The sequence below is a fragment of the Colobus angolensis genome, unplaced genomic scaffold (assembly GCF_000951035.1).
Source record: "Colobus angolensis palliatus isolate OR3802 unplaced genomic scaffold, Cang.pa_1.0 Scaffold48, whole genome shotgun sequence".
NCBI lineage: Eukaryota > Metazoa > Chordata > Mammalia > Primates > Cercopithecidae > Colobus > Colobus angolensis.
Window position 1 is genome coordinate 5,865,027 of NW_012118265.1, and position 19,535 is coordinate 5,884,561.

General features: G+C 34.6%; 1 protein-coding gene across 4 annotated transcripts in view; it reads left to right on the top strand.

Moving 5' to 3' along the window:
• MBNL1 (muscleblind-like splicing regulator 1) overlaps positions 1 to 19,535 on the top strand; it is a 222,235-nt gene that overhangs the window by 23,575 nt on the left and 179,125 nt on the right. The gene's annotated exons all lie outside the window — the stretch shown is intronic.

The window sequence follows — 19,535 nt, forward strand, 5'->3', positions numbered from 1 at the left end:
AAAGAATGAAAAGTAGTTAGTACTTGGGTTCTGGTTTTTAGACAAAAGCAGGACAAATATGTAGCCCCCCCCCCCACTTTTTTTTTTTTTAAACGGAGCCGGAATCTGTTATTGGTAGTAATGTGTCATGTGAGAATACTTTGATTCGAGAGCCTGTAACACGAGCAGGTATATGGTGGCGCTTATGCCTTCCTCTCGCACAGCACTTTACAACTACAGGGGTGTTGCTGCCAGACTAATACTGTGTTCTTAAGGCTCTCTGGGACCGAGAGAGTATGCAGCTGTTGGGATTCTGGGGTGTATTTCCGTGGAGGAGTATGTCCACCCAGGGTTAAAATTAAGAAGCTGCCAGAAAGGTTGTTGCCGCTGACTTTACTTTGTGTGCCTACCAGCACAGGCACAAGTCTTAGCAGATGGATGGCAAACTCTGCCATATACTCTGAGGAATTTCTTAAATTAATACGCTAGGAGAGAAGTCATAATTAATGCTTTTAGACTTTCGGGCCCTGTGCAACGTGCTTTGAAATACTACACCGGTGGACACTGTGTCCCTTCCTCCTGGGTTTGAACACAGTGTCTGTTTATACACAGAGGGTGTTTAGTACATAAGTATTCTATACCAGCATAAGAGAGCCACTCCACAGTTATCTCTCTGTGTGGGTTCCTAAGTGTGTTGGTGTTTCTCCTTGCTGTTGAGATAAAATACTATCACCCAGACAGAAAATGAAAGTTCAACGACTGTAAAATTTATCCCAGGAAAGTGCAGTTCAATACTTAGACTGTCTTAGATGTAGTTATAGATAGAGGCACTGAAGAAGTTATTTTGTAGTCTGAGAATGCACATCGCTGTCATTTGTATCTTGCTTTCTTAAAGTTGGTGACAACTACGGCTCAACTTTTTAAGAAAACCTAATGTTCTAGTTTTTATCTGTTTTGTGTATTTGCATGGGAGTCACTTTATTATTATGCTGTTAGGTCTTCTTTGAAAATGTCGGCATAGGTTTTTTAGTCTTATTAGTTTAACGGGGGGTTTCCTTGCTGAAGACTACAAAAGTTGCCTTTTGTGTTTTAAGAACAGGTTGGGTCAGCAACAGAAAACCTGTTCAGCTGTAATTATAGTGTCACTTAAGACATAATAATCAGATTTCTTTATTACTAAGATACTCAGAAAAACCTCACATATGCCTAGTTTAATTTTTTCCTTATATAACTATGAACAAATTTGTGTGTAGCTACACATCAAGTGTGGTTCTGTGTGCATTCATGCCAAAGAGAAACTGAAGTGTTACATGGTTTGAGATATTATTGCTTGTGTTTACATTTCCACATTTGAGGCAAAGTTAGACTCCAAGTTGAATTCATTAAATTTTGATTCCAACATTCTGTTCTTCCTTTGGGCACAGAATTCCTATGAAATGAAACACTGGGTTTTGTTCCAGAGCAAGAAGAGACTAACCCAAAATTTCTCCTGGGAGAAAAAAAGAGTAAAATTATATTTCTCATTGAAAGTTTTATTTCTCATTGAGGAAGGGTGTGCTACTTTATTATATAAAGTGCCTTATCTTCATTATAAGAAAAAAACGCCCTTCCATTTGTCACTGTTGCCATACATTAGGGCTGTATTTGATAGATCTATTTATGAAAACAGAATAAATAATCTTGCTGCACCTTCTGGCTTTCTGCTTGGTGTTAGATGTGCAGATTAGAGAACATCTCAGGTCTTGCTTAGAAGAAGCTGAAAAGAATAGGTGATTGGGTTTTTAAAATTCTGTAAGCTAAGGCATTAGGGTGGGTGGTAGATACTAGAGTCAAGAGAGTGGAGGAAAGGAGTGAAATAGGTTCATGAAGTGATTGGCTCAAAATAAAATCCCAACAACAATATGGATCATAGAGAATGTGACATCGTAAGATTTTACAGTATATGGTCTTTTAGGCCAAAAAGCTTCATATGTTTGGAAATCTAGAATGTGCTGTCCAGTACAGTAGCCACATGCGGCTATTCAGCACTTGAAATGTGTCTAGTCCAGATTGAGAAGTGTAAACTACTACTGGGTTTTGAAAACTTTATATGAGGGAAAGAATGTAAAATATCTGATTAATGTTTTTATATTTATGATATGTTTTAATGATAATTTTTGATATATTGGTTCTAATAGAAGATCTTACTAGATTAAACTTCACCTGCTCTCTTTCTGTCTCTCTTTCATGATGTCTAGAAAACTTAATATAACAAATGTGGCTAACATCGTACTTATTTTGGGCAGTGTTGTTCTATGATAAAGCAGAGAAACAATATTCTGGGAGAAAGCTTAAAGAGTTTGGTGGTCAAAACAATAAAATTGGCTTATTTTATTATATATAGAAATACCTTGTCTTTCTTATCCATTGTAACCAAAATTTGAGAAAACACACCACCTAACATCTATTTTTATTTCCTCAAAGCTGCTATTTACTTTAGAGATTTGATGGTGGGTAGTAATAATAGAGAAAAACTTATAATTAGAGAATGAGTCTTAACACCTCTCAAAGGCCAAAATAGAGTATGATTATTACTTAGGAACATTTTAGAGACACTGTAGTTATCATTGTCCTGAAGTTACAAAACATAAACGAGTCACTAAAATTATTTTAAAATAGAGTTTTTAGTAAATAGCAATTATCTTCAAATACTTAATATGTGTTTTCTTTTACTAGAACTTTCTTTAGAAAAAAAAAACAAACAAATCCAAAGTCCTGAGCAAATGTTAATAAAAGATTGCTGAATTCATAAGAATGAAAGATTTTTACTTGCAGATAGGAGGGTATTGTTTTGAATATTAGCAAAGGTAAAATGTGTTTCTACGGTAACATTATGGGCTCTGAAGAGTTTCTATACATGGAGACACTGTCTTTATAATTTGAACACATTCTTGAGAAAGCATCTGACTGGTAAACAAAGCACAATGGCATAGGTCCTGGAAACATTCCTTTCAGATATTTTCGTAACTGAAGTACATTTTGCCATTCACAGTGAGTGTTAAGCTGAAAAAAATGTGGTTCTTTTCTAGCCATATAAAGTATGCTTACTATTATTTTCTTGAAGGATGCCAAAAAATGTAAGATGGATGTCGTGGATTCTTTGTGGGGAGGAGTTAGATTGTATGTAGAGCCTCAAGAAGAGTTGCCTCTCGGCTTGGTGCCATCTTGAATCTGTCTTCCACTATGTGAGGCATAGCTTCCATTAGTGTCAGTGCGTGTGTGGAGGGTGAGGGGAAGAATGATCCCCATTAACTTTGTGTATTGTTTCTGATGAGTCATGGAGCATATTCACTAATGGTTGGAGAATTATTGATTGCAAAGCAGAGGATTCAAGAAGAGCTATTGGCATATGGCATTAACTGTCTCTAAACATATTTTATGTTTTTACATTTGAGGTAGGGAAATTGGTTTTTACATAGTGTTTTTCATATTGTAAAAAATAAACATTTATATAAGCATTACAGATATATCATTGAAGAAAAAAAGCAAATACATGGTTATAGTTTTCGACATATTACCAGTTTTTTTTTTTTTTTCAAAACAGATCCAGAACACCTCTTTCAGATAATCGTTCATGTTTTTAGAGAGGCATCTATCTCATCATATGTGCCTATGAAATCTGTAAAAATATGTGTAACACACATCTTGAAATATTTGTGTTAGGAGAATTAGGTCTTACACATTTGCTTCTTTTTCCACTGTTTTTGGTTATGTTCTGTAGGTTACTATGATTATCCTTTGTTAAAACAGTTCAGGAAATACTAATCTTAAAATGAAATGTAGCCGTATTGGACAGAGTGGAGAATTGCTTTTCCACAGAGATCAATTATTCCAAAAAGGTGAAGACGTTTCTGAAATAATATCATGCTCATATGCTCCAAAAGAAAAACCATCATCTCTTTTGACATTCTTTTAGGAAACTGAGAGATGTATGTTTTATATACAAAAAGAGGTTAATAATAGTTGATAAAGGTATGCAAAATACATACTCCTGTGAAGTGTGAACACACAATTTGTATGTAATACATGCTTGAGCATATAACTTTCCCCAAGACAATGCCAATGTATTCAAATCACCTGAATGTCAAATACTATCATACTATTAAAAAGAATTGTGGTAAATATGAAATCTAAATACCACTGATGATGTCCATGCTGATGTCAACTCCATTCCAGTCCCTCTTTAGCTAAATTCACAAAATGAAGAGGTGTCTTTCTCCAAAGTAGTTTTCCAGAAATTTGTATTTGACACTGGATTTTTCCTACATTTTCACTTTTAAAAGTTCAGAAGCTATTAACTAAAAATGAACTTGTTTTAGAGAGCTAAGAAGATTCTAGACTTATGGGGACATATTTAGTTCTATGAAATAAGCATTACGTTGCTGACTTGAATATTATTTTATCATATAAAGTTGATTTATAAGTGAATACATATTGTGAAAAAATGCCACACTAGGCTTAGTGAAATCTACCAAACTTAATCAAGATAGATATACTTTGTCCTCAAAAAAATAAGAATCTGGTAGGGAAAATAAGAGCTTCGAAAATAATTGTAAAGTAGAAAGTGATATTTAATGAACAGTGGCTGGGTAACATAGTATGAAGGTTCAGATAAGGGAAAGTCTTAAGATGACTCTGACTTCACCCACATACATGTAATAAAGGGAGCAGTCCTTAAATGCATAACTAATGAGAACAAAAGGTATTCAGTATTTTTCAGCCTTACCAAAATATTATTCTGTTAAAGCAGTATTAACTCTATTCAGCGATGGTTCCATATTTTCCATACGTTCATAGATAACATTCAGATATCAAATTTTCATATATGTTTTAATTCATTTATTTATTTCTTTTATCTAGGAGAAATATAATGGTTTCCAAATGTCCTATACTAGATTATTGATAGATTTTGTCATTAGTTTTACTATCGAATACCATGAAATATCAGCTGTTGCAGCCACTAAATAGTTACAAACTGTAGGTACTACAGTTTAATAGTCAATGCATGTCATATGCTTGTACTATGCTAAATATAAAGGATGCAAGATGAGGACTTAAGCAGTTCATATTCGTATTGACAGTATTATCAAAGATATTTTCTTAACTTGTCTCAGTATTAGAATTTACAGCCCATTTTCAGCTTATTGTATCCAAAAATTTCAATCTTATATCCAATAATTTATTTATTAGCATTTGTTGATGACAAAGTGATGCATTAGCACTTTATTTGTTTCTGTGTTGTTTGATTACAACAGTGACATTTTAGCACTCTTTGTGGATGGATGAAAGAAAGCAGGAGGGTGGTCAAGCTAAGTGACAGATATGAAGAGTTGGAGGACATAGGGCTTTCTGTGGGTAAGAAATTGATGAGAAAAGCTTTATGCCACTGACGAGGCTTGCAATTCAGTATTCCCCTACCAAAGGCCCCCTTATTGATGTTTCTGTTTACCAGATCTTGGTTTCAAGATGCCAAGTTGTGAAGAGATACACGAGTTCTTATAAACACTATATCTAAATTTGGTTTGAAAGTCTAATATTTGACTGGGTGCGGTGGCTCATGCCTGTAATCTCAGCACTTTGGGAAGCCGAGGCGGGCGGATCACGAGGCCAGGAGACTGATACGTCTTGGTCAACATGGTGAAACCCTGTTTCTGCTAAAATACAAAAAATTAGCCGGTGTGGTGGCGCATGCCTGTAATCCCAGCTACTGGGATGCTGAGGCAAGAGAATTAGGGGAATTGCTTGAACCCAGGAGGCGGAGGTTGCAGTGAACTGAGATCGTGCCACTACACTCCAGTCTGGCAACAGAGCAAGACTCCGTCTCAAAAAAAAAAAACAAAAAAACAAAAAAACAAAGGCTAATGTTTATACCAGGCAGGTAGAAAAACAAAAATGGACCTTATTGGAACATACATGAGGTTTCTAAAAGTGGAGCTCCTTTGTAAATGTAGGAAGTGATATCAATATTATTATTATATTAATATACTTATTTTGAAGTAACTAAGTTTTTTTATTTCTTTAAAGAAACAATAGATTTGGGGAAAAACCATTTACTCTTTTCATGCACTAGTTTCTAAATCTGTGACATTATACAGGTGTAAATATTTATGAAAATAGTAGAAGTTGCCACTTGCTGTATACTTTTAAATAAGGTATCTCATTTAATCTTTTCTACTGTAAAGTAGTCCTTATGACTTTTATCTCAAAGATCATGACCAGAACAATTTTTTAATTTGCACAGATACGAGGCTTATCATTCTGCTTATTCCAATGTTTATGTTTTTAACCAATTTTTTTGTCTTGCCTCCACTGATTATATATAAAGAATAGTGATGAGAATATAGCTGTAATGATTACTGACATCTTTGAATACTTTCTATATGCTAAGCTAAGGTTTATAAATTAATTCATGTATTCCTCAGAACAATGCTATGAGATAGATACTGTTAATATCCTGATTTTACAGATAGGGGAACTGAGGCACAGACAAGTCCAATTAATTGTGCAACGGTTCTTAATAAGTAGCACAATAAGGAGTTGAACCAAGGTAGCCCAGTTTTAGAATCCATGCTCCTATGTAAAAGAATAAAAACAGATTTTAAAAATACTTATTTTGGATGCTGATAGGAGCTTGATAACATAAATGTTTGGAATACTTTAAAAGACTTGTACTTTCTACGGCATTTGAAGAGACTCCAGAGGAATGGGCAGAAACTAAGAGGATAGAGAGAGAAGGCCTGGGGTGAGGGGTGGGAAGCATTTAGTAGAGTAGGAAGAAATGAGGAATCAGGTGTTCAAGGGAGATTGGTGCTACACTTTTGAGGTCATTGATGACCAGGTAGTGAGTTTAATAATACATAGTGTGGAACATAAACAGACACTTGGTGTTTAGGGCAGTAACCTTACAGGAGTTGTGTTTTGGTGACATTTTATAGGGGAAGTATAGGACACATATAGAATGAAATAGAGATTGTGGTTACACAGAACAGAGATGAAGGACTAGACGAGGGGAATGGCCCTAGAATGAAAAGGAGGACATGTGTGCTGAGAGAAATTTGATAAGGTTGGGCTGCATAGGATGTACCAGCTGACTGGATGATGTGAATATTAAAAGCAATGGGAGTATTAACACTTATTTTTAAAATTCAGTAAGAATTTTAAAAACTTTTAATCAATAAAAAATTCCTTATTTGAGAATTAGATAGGCCAGACGTGGTGGCTCACGCCTGTAATCCCAGCATTTTGGGAGGCTGAGATGGGCGGATCACAAAGTGAGGAGATCGAGACCATCCTGGCTAACGCAGTGAAACCCCGTCTCTACTAAAAATACAAAAAATTAACCGGGCGTGTTGGCCGGCGCCTGTAGTCCCAGCTACTCAGGAGGCTGAGGCAGGAGAATGGCCTGAATCCGGGAGGCGGAGCTTGCAGCGAGCTGAGATCACGCCACTGCACTCCAGCCTGGGAGAGGAGCGAGACTCCATCTCAAAAGAATTATATAAAAATATCAGTAAGTCAAAAACATTTTAAATTGTATTTTATCAGGGATTATAACTTGATTAAATAGAAGATACATGTTAATTTCTTAAAACATTTCATTTCTGTGCCAAATTCTTTTAAAGCACTGGATGGTGACCTATAGGTCACCAAATTGGTAATTTTAAAGTAAACGTAATTTCAACATTAGGCGTATTTTGTTTTTGGCTGAGAAATGTCTCAATGTCAACCAGGCAGTTCTCTTCTCTTATTAAAGTCCATGCTCAGAATGCCTGTGTAACCTATCCTTAGTGATAAACAAGGTGGTAGATAGATACATGATAAAACAAGTTTGCAATGTGCTCAATGTGGCTGACATTTATACTTCTCAGACCTTGCTATTTTAGGGAAGGTATCAGTATAACCAGGGCATTCTTTTTCCTGGAACTAAAAATCCTTAATAATCAGTCACTATTATAAACAGAATGATTTACATACGGGAATCAATAAACAGTTGCATTTGGTTAATGATTATCTGGAGTTAGGAGGGTAGTTATATTTCAAATAGAATAGAAAGCTTTATTGGAATACTTACAGATCTTTTTAGTTTGAGGACCTTAACAAGCTTTTTACAAATAAATGGTTGAAAATAGTTTAAACAGAAAATGTCAGAACATTGATAGATTATGTTTTATTTAATATACAGAGAAAAATTCCCATGAAATCAAGACAGTTTTCAAGAAAAAATATTCTATTTATAAATATTTACAACTTATTAATTATTTAGATTGCCTATGTCCATAAAAATAATACAGAAATTACACTGTCTTTAAGTATAGCATGTTTCTATAAACTAGAGAATAATGTTGACAGTATTTTATTTTGCTTTTGTTAGTATTATGTGAAAGCCACACTTACTACGTGCCTTTCTCTATTATTAGACTTTTTTTCCTATCTAGTTTTTGCTATAAAGGTATAGTATGGTGAAAATCTGTTTAGCTATGTCATTAAGATAATGCTTAGGAAATGCTAATTTTTAAGTAACTAAGATTAAGTAGTATTGGACATTCTTTGCCTTCTTTATTATTCTGTCATTGGGCTAATTTTAAATAGACAAATTCATTCCAAATTATTTTGAACCATTATTTGAACTTCACTGCTGTAACATTCAGGGAAAACTGCATTTTCTACCTAGTAGCATTCAGATGAAGGCATTTGGTCTTAGGTACCTCTTCCAAAAGACTTTTAAGAGATTTGATAAACATAGCAAAAGTGAACAACAGATGATACAAGAAAATCTTTGATCCAGGAGTAGAGTTTCTCTGAGGCTTTGCATGACCTTTCCAAAACATAATTTGAGAAGTTCCTAAGAATAAAAAAATATATATACTTCAACAAGAAAGACTTTAGAAAAATATACTGAAGTAGAATTCTGCATAATGCTTTCTGGGAGACCACATTTGCTGAAAATTGCCTATGGGAAATGACTTTCTCAGAACGATATAGTTTTGAGGGCTGAGATTTTAAATAAATATTTTATTGAGAGCAATTAATTTAGGGAGAAAACTATTATGCCTGTTCTTCTGTAGTTGATTAAAGTTTACTAAGTGCTGAGATCTTTTCCCTTAAAACATTACTTTGCCATGTTAACAATCAGGTCATAGAGGAATCAGTTCATCTTTTGTGTTTTGCTAAAATAATCAATTAACAAACATATTCTGAGCACCTTTAAAGTCAGAGGATTGTAGTAGGTCACAAGAGGGGGATCGAAAGTATAATTACATAGTGTCTTTCCTTCTTTGACATATAATTGAGTTAGGGAGAACGACTTGAAAACCTAACAGTGCAAGGCACTGTACAAGTTAGTACCAAAGGAGGAAACTGAAAGAGAGAAGGAAATTCAAAGAAGGAAGTTTTTGTGGAACTGAATGGCCAGGGAATGGTGTGGGGGAAGAGGGGACATCTGTCATAGGCCCAAAGATTAAGCGCTCTTTTTGGAATATGGAGTGACATAGTAAGAATAAGGTGGAAGTAATGATGAAAGCTACCATATTTGAGTGTCTTTTCTATGTGAGGCCTTGCCAGCTTGTATTGTTTTTGGAAAAACATTGAGTAAAGATAAACAACCTGATCGTGATAGTAGACAATGAGCGAATTGGGCCTGTGAGACAGGAATCATCATCCTCTTAGAGGACATAGACTTAGAGAAGTTATCTTACTTGTCTAAATCTACATAGCTGGTGATCAGCTGAACTGAACTGAAACCAGGCCTTTTCATACTTCAAAACTAGCATTCCCCACCCCTATCTCCACCATCCCATGATTCTGCTGGGAGTGAGTGTGGCATGTTTATGACATAGTAATTTTAAAACTTCACCCGTGCAACAACTGACATAAGTCAAGAAGATAGAAATTTTATTTAAAAGGCTGTCAAATGTGTTTTCATCTTTTTGCTTTGATGTTGGATTACAAATGACGTATAGTCTGACAAATTCTTACACTGTTTCTTGGATTTGTAAAAACAAAACTAAAACAAACTAGGACCCCCATCTCCAGTAGATATGGTATGGAGTTGCAGTGTCATGATGTTATAACAGTGCATTTGGCAGTAGGTAGCCCCATTTGGGATTCCCTCAGAGGAAGCTTGGTGAAGTTTGAAGACAATGTACTTTCTCACCAATAATATGATGCTATAAAATCTTCACCAAGAAATGATAGGGGCAAAAGTTTATAGATCATGGTTGTTTGATTATTTTATGCTTTTATGTTACATCATCTAATTTATACATCAGTCTCTGCTCTCTGTAACTTTACATGTGATGTAGCCTGTGACTTTAAAAGATAAGCTATTAATTGTAGAGTTGTGCTGTTGGAGACCTGTCACTTTGCTAACAAATTCCTCTCTTCATAGAGCTATTTAGAACATATAGCAAATAAAATTATGTGATTATGTGTTTTTAGAGAAAAATTTATTTATATAAAATGAAAGTCTTTGCTTTGCTTTTGACTGCAAGAGAAAGCATCCTTGTCTAGCAAATATTGAGCGCAGAGCCAGTGTGCTACGTATCATGCTATACCCTTTGGAGGATGAAGAGGTAAGATGTGCCTGTTCTCAAAGTAATTTCCAGTATAGTGATAGAAATATTCACAAATAATGGACAGGCAAAACAAAGTGGGCACAAAGAAGCCAAGAATAGGCTGTTTGTGGGCAGAGTGTGGAATTTGCCTAAAACCGTTCGGTAGACAGATTAACTCTTTAGATACTTTATATTATATTGGAGAAGAGACAAAATCAACTCATAATTTATTAAAATGATGTGATTTGATATGTAAACCATTTAGTTTTTCTGTTCAAGTGTTTGATAAATAAGTGTGATGCCACCATAGTATCATCCTGGACTAGACAGAAGAAATTAATTTATTTCTGATGCTGGCAGTTTCGGAGAAAGGAGGGGACATAACAGTTCATCTGAATCTTCCTCATGCTAAACTCCTGATTGGGAGCGGGTTAAAACACTCAGGATTGGTAACCAAGTTGCAGAGCCTACAGCTTTTATGTTAACAGAAAAAAAAAATCAATTAGAGAGAGGTGAGTTGTATTTAAGTTTAATGAGAGAATTTAAAATATGCACATGATGCTCTTTTTTCCTCCAGTTTTTCTTTCTACACAGGGAAGAAAGTTGTATTTTGTAGGCTAACTTTCAGACTTTGAAATGGTGAAAGTGCAACTGTGCATATTCTTCTATAAGACCCCATTCGGCTGTGATGTGTTTGTTCCTTGTTTCCAGGGTTTAATCTGCATTCTAGGTTAGAAAATTCAGGATTTTATTGCTTATTATTATTCACTTTTAATCACAAATATTTGTTTAAAGCCCATTACATATAAAGTTTTACTGTAAGATTTTAATTGCAATTTTTAAGATAAATTAAGAATATGGTTTCTAATTTTCTGAAGTTTATGGCCTATAGAAAAAGGCCCATTCATAAGTGAAATAATAAAAGCAAAACAACAAAAGGTCAGAACTTTAGCCATTCTAATAATTAGTAAAATAGCTACTTACCTCGTAGGAACTTACTGTTTTACCTGTGTGATCATACATAGCTCGTATACAATTCTGTGTGATTTAGGCATTGTTATCTTTCTGGCTCAGAAGTGAGAAGATTGAGGCTTGGAAAGATTAAGGTTAGGGGATTTGCTCAAGGGTCATATGGTAAGGTACTGTGAGAGCTGAGATCTCAACCCAGGAGTTCTGCTGTTTTTCTGCTTGTTTATTTCTATCAGTATGGTATGAATTAGGTACACAAATACTCATTGCATGTAGATTTGAGACCTACTCCAAGTTAATTCTGGAGAAACTCAATGAGGAAGATAAGATGTGGAAGATGTTTTTTTAAGCATTGTGGTCATAAAAGAGCAGACTATGGAATGGACTTTGAAGTTTCACTAGCTTTGAAAGGAGGGATATATCGAATAGCCTAATCTGCCTGTGTGGTTTGCTCAGTATTAGTTCTACTCACACCTAATACCCTCTGCCCCAGCACTCGCCAAGATCAGCAAAATCTACTTTTAGACTCAAAATCATTACCACCTGTGAAGTTTCTGATGTCACTTCTGAGTGACATAGCACTCTGTCAATTGCTCTGTTGGATGGCTTGCTGAATGGCACCTTTTAAGAAGTGTCTTGAGCCCAAAAAGAGTTTCAAATGCTCTTGTAATCTATTCAGCTGCATTATTGAAGGTATTAGAGTAATTCAATTCATTTTTCATCATTAAAACACAGAAATCTATTGCCAGCATTAAAAAAGACAAACATATCATTGAAAATTTAATAGCTCTACATTCACTTGGAGATTTCCGATAAACTTTTCTCACTTCCCCGCAAATCCCTAGTAATTAGAGCATGTCCCTGTATGTATGTGTGCATGTTTTTGTGTCATATCCCTATGTGTCTATATATTCCATAAATGATTATGAAGTAGTGCACAAGTTGTAGCTAAAAATGAAATAGAGTAAATGTATGAAGCTAAGGGATCCATTCTCCAACTAATGAGTTAGTTGACAAATTTGCTCTGAAATATTAATATCATTTTGTGGTTCCCTGTATTGAATACAAGTGTGGGCTTGTGAAAATACAGTATCCACAGACCCTAAATAGAAACAAAATAAAGGTATTCTAATATACCTTTGCAAATTTAAAGTTTTAACTTATTCATATAACAGTTTTCTGCTTGTCAGTGACCTGATATCAATGTATTTGAAAATGATTTTACCTTTAAGTACCAAGAATTCTTAGGGATACGTGTGTGTGTGTGTGTGTGTGTGTGTGTGTGTGTGTGTGTATTCAGATTAAAGATTCCATGCTAATATACTAATTTTTTGGCAAGAAAATTAAGCACCTATATTTCAGTTTAATAGTACTGTGGTAAATTAAATATGTTAAACATGCAGATTCTGTTACATTCACATAATATTAATTTGAAGTTTTAATGTTCTAGGCACTGTGCTAGATATTGAATACATAATGGTAAACATAAACAGATAGTAAACAGTTATAAAATTCAGACATCTCTCAATTTTCAAATTGGCCATTGCAGAAATAGTGACATTTTGTTAGGTTTTGTTGCCACAAGATTTTCAAAAATTAAAAAAAATTATTCATAGATGCCAGTAAATATTTATTTTACAGCATCTACCAATGTTAGATTTACTATGCATGAAGGAAGGATTTTATTTTCATGTAAAGAAAAACACCATTTTATGCTTAGCATCAATGCTTTACAATTAAACAGGAGAAATAGCATCACGAAATAATATGGGAAGAGAAAACTCATTTTGAGCAGCAGCAAAATGTTGTGAGTTTAAAAGGTCAGGCTAGTACAGGAGGCTCCAGTTTTGCCACTCACTGTGCAGAATGCTGTGACAGTCAGGCTGATACAGCTGAAAATATCTGCAGCTTTGGAAGCCTTGTAAGTTTCAGAAGGTCGTTTTGGCATCATGATAGGAGCACAGATTCACATGGAAGGTCAAACTGGACAGCCAGGCAAGAAGATAGGTTGCTGGCCCAGTGCTTGTAGATTTTAGAGCAATCACCAACTGCAGTAACTGAGTATTTTAATTCAGGGCAGCCGTCTTTCATTGACATATTTATAGAGGAATGAACTTTACTTGGTGGGGAAATTATAAATTTCTTTTTCTCTTCTGAAACTTTAAGTGTTGCATCTACAACTTTCCCTGGTACCAAAACAAACGTTACTTTAATTTTGTTTATGTGTGATGTATACCCCATCAAGCTTACAAAAGTAAAGTGCACGTCAGATAGGACTGTCTTTTTTTTGTTTTGTTTTGTTTGTTTTGTTTTGTTTTAATCAATTAGAAGGCAAAGAAATGGAACAAGTACTTAAGATGAAATTGAGCACTAAATTTATCTCTCAGCTTCCTGGCAACTGAAGCAGAAGCTTTCGGGAGTAAAAAAATCCTGAGTTTATTTGTTAAGATTTCTTCAGATCCCATATACTGTCTTATTCTTAGCCCTTCGGGTGTTTAGTTAAATATTCTGACTCTGCCCTTGGGTGAAGTCTTGAATGGGTGAATTCCAATTACTTAAGAAGTGAAGGCTGAATTCTTTAGCCTGCCTTTAAGGCCCTTACTGATTTGGCTTCAGCCCAAAGTTTCAGGGTCAACTCTTGCCAGCCCCATTACATATGGGTGTTCCATACAGACCAGTTCTCCCAGTGTTCATATGCAGTGCTTTCCCACATCCCTGCCATTACTGTCTGGATTTTTACAGTCTGAATTTCTACCCCTTTTTGTCTCTAACCAAATGGAACTTGTCCTTCCAGACCAACCTTACATTTCTTATCCCTTTTGAAACTCCCTTGACCTCTCTCTTTAACTTATCAAACTTTCTTGTTCCCTCTACTGTATACTTCTCGCTTTCTTTTTTATATGTAGTTATTTGTGTGTTAGTTTTATACCTTTAATTAAGCATCAAATTCTTAAAGGCTGGATCCAAGTATTCTCGCTACATCTAGGCTACATATACAAGGTGGTCAATAGGCAGTTAATATAATCAATACACATATTTTATGTGTACTGTTTATTGTTAATGAATACGTTTATTCATTTAATAAAGTTACTGTTAAATGTATTTGAATTTCTTTAAGGAAAACATTTCTTTTCCTAGGATAGCAGGGAACAAAGAAAGAAAACCTAAAAAAAGAAGCACAATTAGAAAAACACACTCCTGTAATTTTTCTCAAAGGAAATATTTTGAGGCAGCAGAACCAGGATTATAATTTTTTAAATTGTTTTGACTTGGAGTTTTCTTTTTATAAGTTAACTTAATATTTGTGATTTCTCTGTGCCAAAAAGTAACCAGTATTAATAAAGAACAGCTTTGGTACATGTAAAAGAAAAAAAGTCATTTATGCCATTTCAATCCCTCAGTGCTTTCTTTCTGACATATTTTTAATGGTTTTATCAGCTGTTAATTAAGTTGGTGCAAAAGTAATTGTGGTTTTAAAAAACATTGCAAAAATTGAAATTACTTTTGCACCACCCTAGTAAAAAATTGGCATGACTATGGCTTTGAAATATTTCAGACAGTATTCCATCTCCTTCATTGCTCTTCAAATACTGTTTTAGTAGTTTATCTAGATCAGTCTTACTGTATGCATAGTCAGCATATATCAGTTTTATACTTTTAAAGCAGCATTGCATTTTACCTATGTGGAATTTTTCTGCTGACATATTTTAAGCTTCTCTAAGAAAAGCTCTGAAGAAAATGTAGACTCCTGTTGCTCGGAGGGCTGATAAATAAATTTTAAAAATCATACTCAAAGACCACTTCATTGACAATTAATCTTTCAAAATCAGCTACTGAGTATTTAGAACTTCATAATCTATTCAAAATTGATTAACAATCTTAATTGAGAATACATTTGTATCTGAAATGTAGAATTTTCTTGTCTCCAGGTATACATTATTAATGTTTAGTGTCTACCCCATGGACATAAAAGAGCAATAGCATCCATTCTCAGCTCTGCAAAAGTAGACCATCTTATCTTCTCTAGAATCAATATTCAGGGGTTTCTCCTTCACTTACACACACCTAACTGAGCTAACCACAAGCAATGCAGTAGTGGTACCTCCAATATATCCCACTCACCCCCCTATCTCTCCCTTTTTTTGGCTTCTGTTGTATATATTAGTAGTCGCTGTCATTTCTACCAAGTTTGGTATTAAATTGCTAGCATGTATCGTGAATGAAGTTTTACGTTTGAAATCAGAAGAGCTGATTTGGAGTCCTGGTTCTTCCATTTATTTAGCATAGGGATTTTGATGGGTCAGTCGCTTAACCATGCAAGCCTCGATTTATTTGTTCACAAATGAGCAAAATAATATAACCAACCATCTCTTAGAGTTGTGAGGAACAAATAATTAGGATGAAAATAAATTGCATGTCAATATATAAGATATCATTTGCTATTTTTGAATAATAGAATGTATAAGTTGTTGGGGGGAAAGTACATTTCTCTGCTTGGCTTTTTCAATGGAAACTTTTTGTTTTTTTGAGACAGGGTCTCCCTTTGTTGCCCAGGCTGAAGTGCAGTGGCATGATCTCATCTTACTGCAGCCTCACAGGCTGAAACAATCCTCCTGCCTCAGCCTCCCAAGTAGCTGGTACTGCAGGCATGCACTACCATGCCTGGCTAATTTTTGTATTTTCTGTAGAGACGGAAGTCTCGCTGTGTTGTTCAGGCTGGTCTCAAACACTTGGGCTCAAGCAGGACTCCCGCCTTGGTCTCTCAAAGTGCTGCGATTATAGGCATGAGCCACTGTGCCCATCCTGAAACATTTGTTTTTAAATTAAAGAACCAAATGAACACCTTGCAGATTTTATGTGTAAGCCAGAAAGAAAGCTCAGTACATGCATAGAATGTAGCACAAGCCAGCTTTTCAAAAATTAATCTTTTTAAGGGGCATTACATAATGAAGGAGCACACATTTTCAGTTTTATCCAGGATAAAAGTGGTTGTTTTTCCCCCCTGCTAACTTTAACACAGAGGTTTTACTTTAATTTAAATTCCAAGGACTAGGTTTTTGTTGTATATGAAGAAAATAATTCGACTAAATCCAATGTAAATGTTTTTCCTTATTCTTTGGGGGCACACACACACACACATTAATCCTCATTTTATATTGTATTTATAATATATATTTAATTATATTTTATAGGTTGAATAGGTTCCTTGTTTATCTTTTTTACAAAATAATTTTATTGTTATAAATTCTTATTATAAGCAATAAATAAGGAACCTAAATATCACAATCTGTAAAGCGTTTTGTTTGTGTGCGGTTATATATGATAGTTCATTAGACATTTGATAGGAAAATATGGAAAGTTTTTAGATTGCTACATGATTGCTCTTTTAATTTGTTCGGTGTATTCCTTTAAATATTGTGAGGAATTTTTTTACCAGTGAAGTAGCTTTTGCATGCTAAGTTGTAGTGAACTGCTGGGCAGAACTAAAACGTAAATGGTTTGAGGAATGATCAATAGTTGTATATAGTGGCCAGGTGCGGTGGGTCATGCCTGTAATCCCAGCACTTTGGGAGGCCGAGGCGGGCGAATCACGAGGTCAGGAAATCGAGACCATCCTGGCTAATAACGGTGAAACCCCATCTCTACTAAAAATACAAAAAATTATCCAGGCGTGGTGGCGGGCGCCTGTAGTCCCAGCTACTTGGGAGGTTGAGGCAGGAGAATGGCGTGAACCCGGGAGGCGGAGCTTGTAGTGAGCCGAGATCATACCACTGCACTCCAGCCTGGGTGACAGTGTGAGACTCCGTCTCAAAAAAAAAAAAAATTGTTGTATATGGTGTAGTATCTTAGAGTGATGTGGAGTGGCATGCATGATTTAAAATAATAATAATCATAACTGAGCTTTTTTGTAACATTTTATAAGCATACTAGTTTGCTGAAGTAGTTGATAGAGTATAATCAAAGATCGTGTCACCAAATCTTTAAATAGGTCATTTTATCAGCGAAGATCCTCTGGTTTCTTAGGTAAAGTTATAGGGTAGAAACAGAGTAAGCAATCTCTGGTAAGAGTAATATTTTAGCCTTGGTCAATTATGGTTGCCAACATTTAATGGAATTAAAAATAACCTGGGAAAACGTAGATTCCTGGTTTCTATCCTCAGTAGGTCTAGGGTAGGTCCCAGGAACAGTATATATTTTTGACAGTCACCTACGAGTGACTGATTCAGATAATCCAATAATCTTTTTGGAGCATCAGTATCCCAGAGAAACAAATGTTGCTGTTAATAAACAATTTGCAATTATTTCAGTTTATTAGCTAGCTACGATTGCATTCTGATTTGCTGCGGAAAGCTAGTCATTACTTTTTAAGAGCATATGATGCTGATGGAAACATATAGAGCTTTAATCCCTGTCTCATTAAAAGGATGTAGTTTATTCTTTGTGTTTCCTTATTTGTTACAGCTTTTGCAGAATGCATAGAACCTTATGTGCAATTAAAATAATTAAGAAAAGGGTATTGTTTTCTATTCAGCAAGGGAACTAAATCTCATGCTCCCTTATAGTTTCTATTCAATATGCATTCTCTTTTGAAAGTACAAATTTGTAATAATAAAATTTTCGATCTCCTGAAAAGTCTGACTTTATTTATACTCTGACAACATGGTAAAATCACATTGTCAAAATAAAAGCATTGGAAATGCTCACATTCTGCCAACCAACCATATTTAAAGTCTTATAAAAATTCACTTTCAGGTACTTTATTCTGTAGACTGTTATTTAATAACTAAGAGAGTTTGAGGAGGACAAAGTGAGGTCAGAATGTTTTTATTTTCCAACAGGACATACATGCAAAGGCATAATCATACAAAAGTATATACCTATCTTGGTTATTTTAATTAGAAGTGCATGCTGCTTCAGGGAGACTCCCCACTCCTGACTCAGGAATGACTACAAGTGGAACCCCAGCCTCAGGGAAAATTACTACATGGGAAAATATGCTTGGGTCTACATGAGTTTTCCAGAGTTCTGTTGTGCCTTAGCTAGTTTGATAATGCTTTGCATTATATATAGCAGTTGTCAGAAACCATTTCCTTTAATCAGTTAGCATCTAAAAAAAGAAAGAGTAGCAGATATTTTCTGACATTTGTGGAAATAATGTGTTAAAAAAAAGCATTCCCATACTCTTATGACATAGTGTTGTCAGAGATTTCCCAAGTATAACGTGCCCTGCAGATTCTTAAAACTGCACATTTTCCTTTGGTTAATAAGAAAACAACAATAAAGTGTTTATTGTCCATTTTGATACTTTGTCAACCCAAACATTTTTTCTAAATTCCAGCCTCTGTTTCTTTGTAAATAATTACAAAATGCAAATACTATGATTGTTTTAGGAATGAAATGCTATGCTTTGATGCAACAGGAGTTGAAAACTGATTTTACAAATGTTTCTATTGATTAGCTGCTATATGAGGGCTAACAGTTGAAAATATTTTGGAAAAATACAAAAACAGGCTTTTAGTTCTATTTACAGAAAAAGACATACTTTTTTTTGCATGTTCCCACAAGAGAAATTTACAGTGTAGATAAAGTACAGCATAGGCTTAACAAATATAGAAAAATATGTTATTGACTCTTGGCAGTACATATTGGTAAAGGTTTTCTTGAAGTTTTTTATTCTAGTTCAAAGTTAATACGTATATGAATATACTTCATGTTCTAAGGATTTATATTATTAAAATTACTCAAATATAAGCATAGCTTTTTACATACAATTTCAGCATTGATTAAAAGAGTGAAAAATTGGCATTACCTTAGCTGATTACTGATAACAGAATGGACATATGGTGGAGTAATATATAATTGTTAAAAAGTAATTCTATTGATCTGTTTCTATTGACATAGAAAGATCATTAACATATTTTATATTGTAGAATATTAACATAATTTATTGTTTAATCTCTGGACCTAGTTAGGTATGTGAATTATGTGAAACCTTCC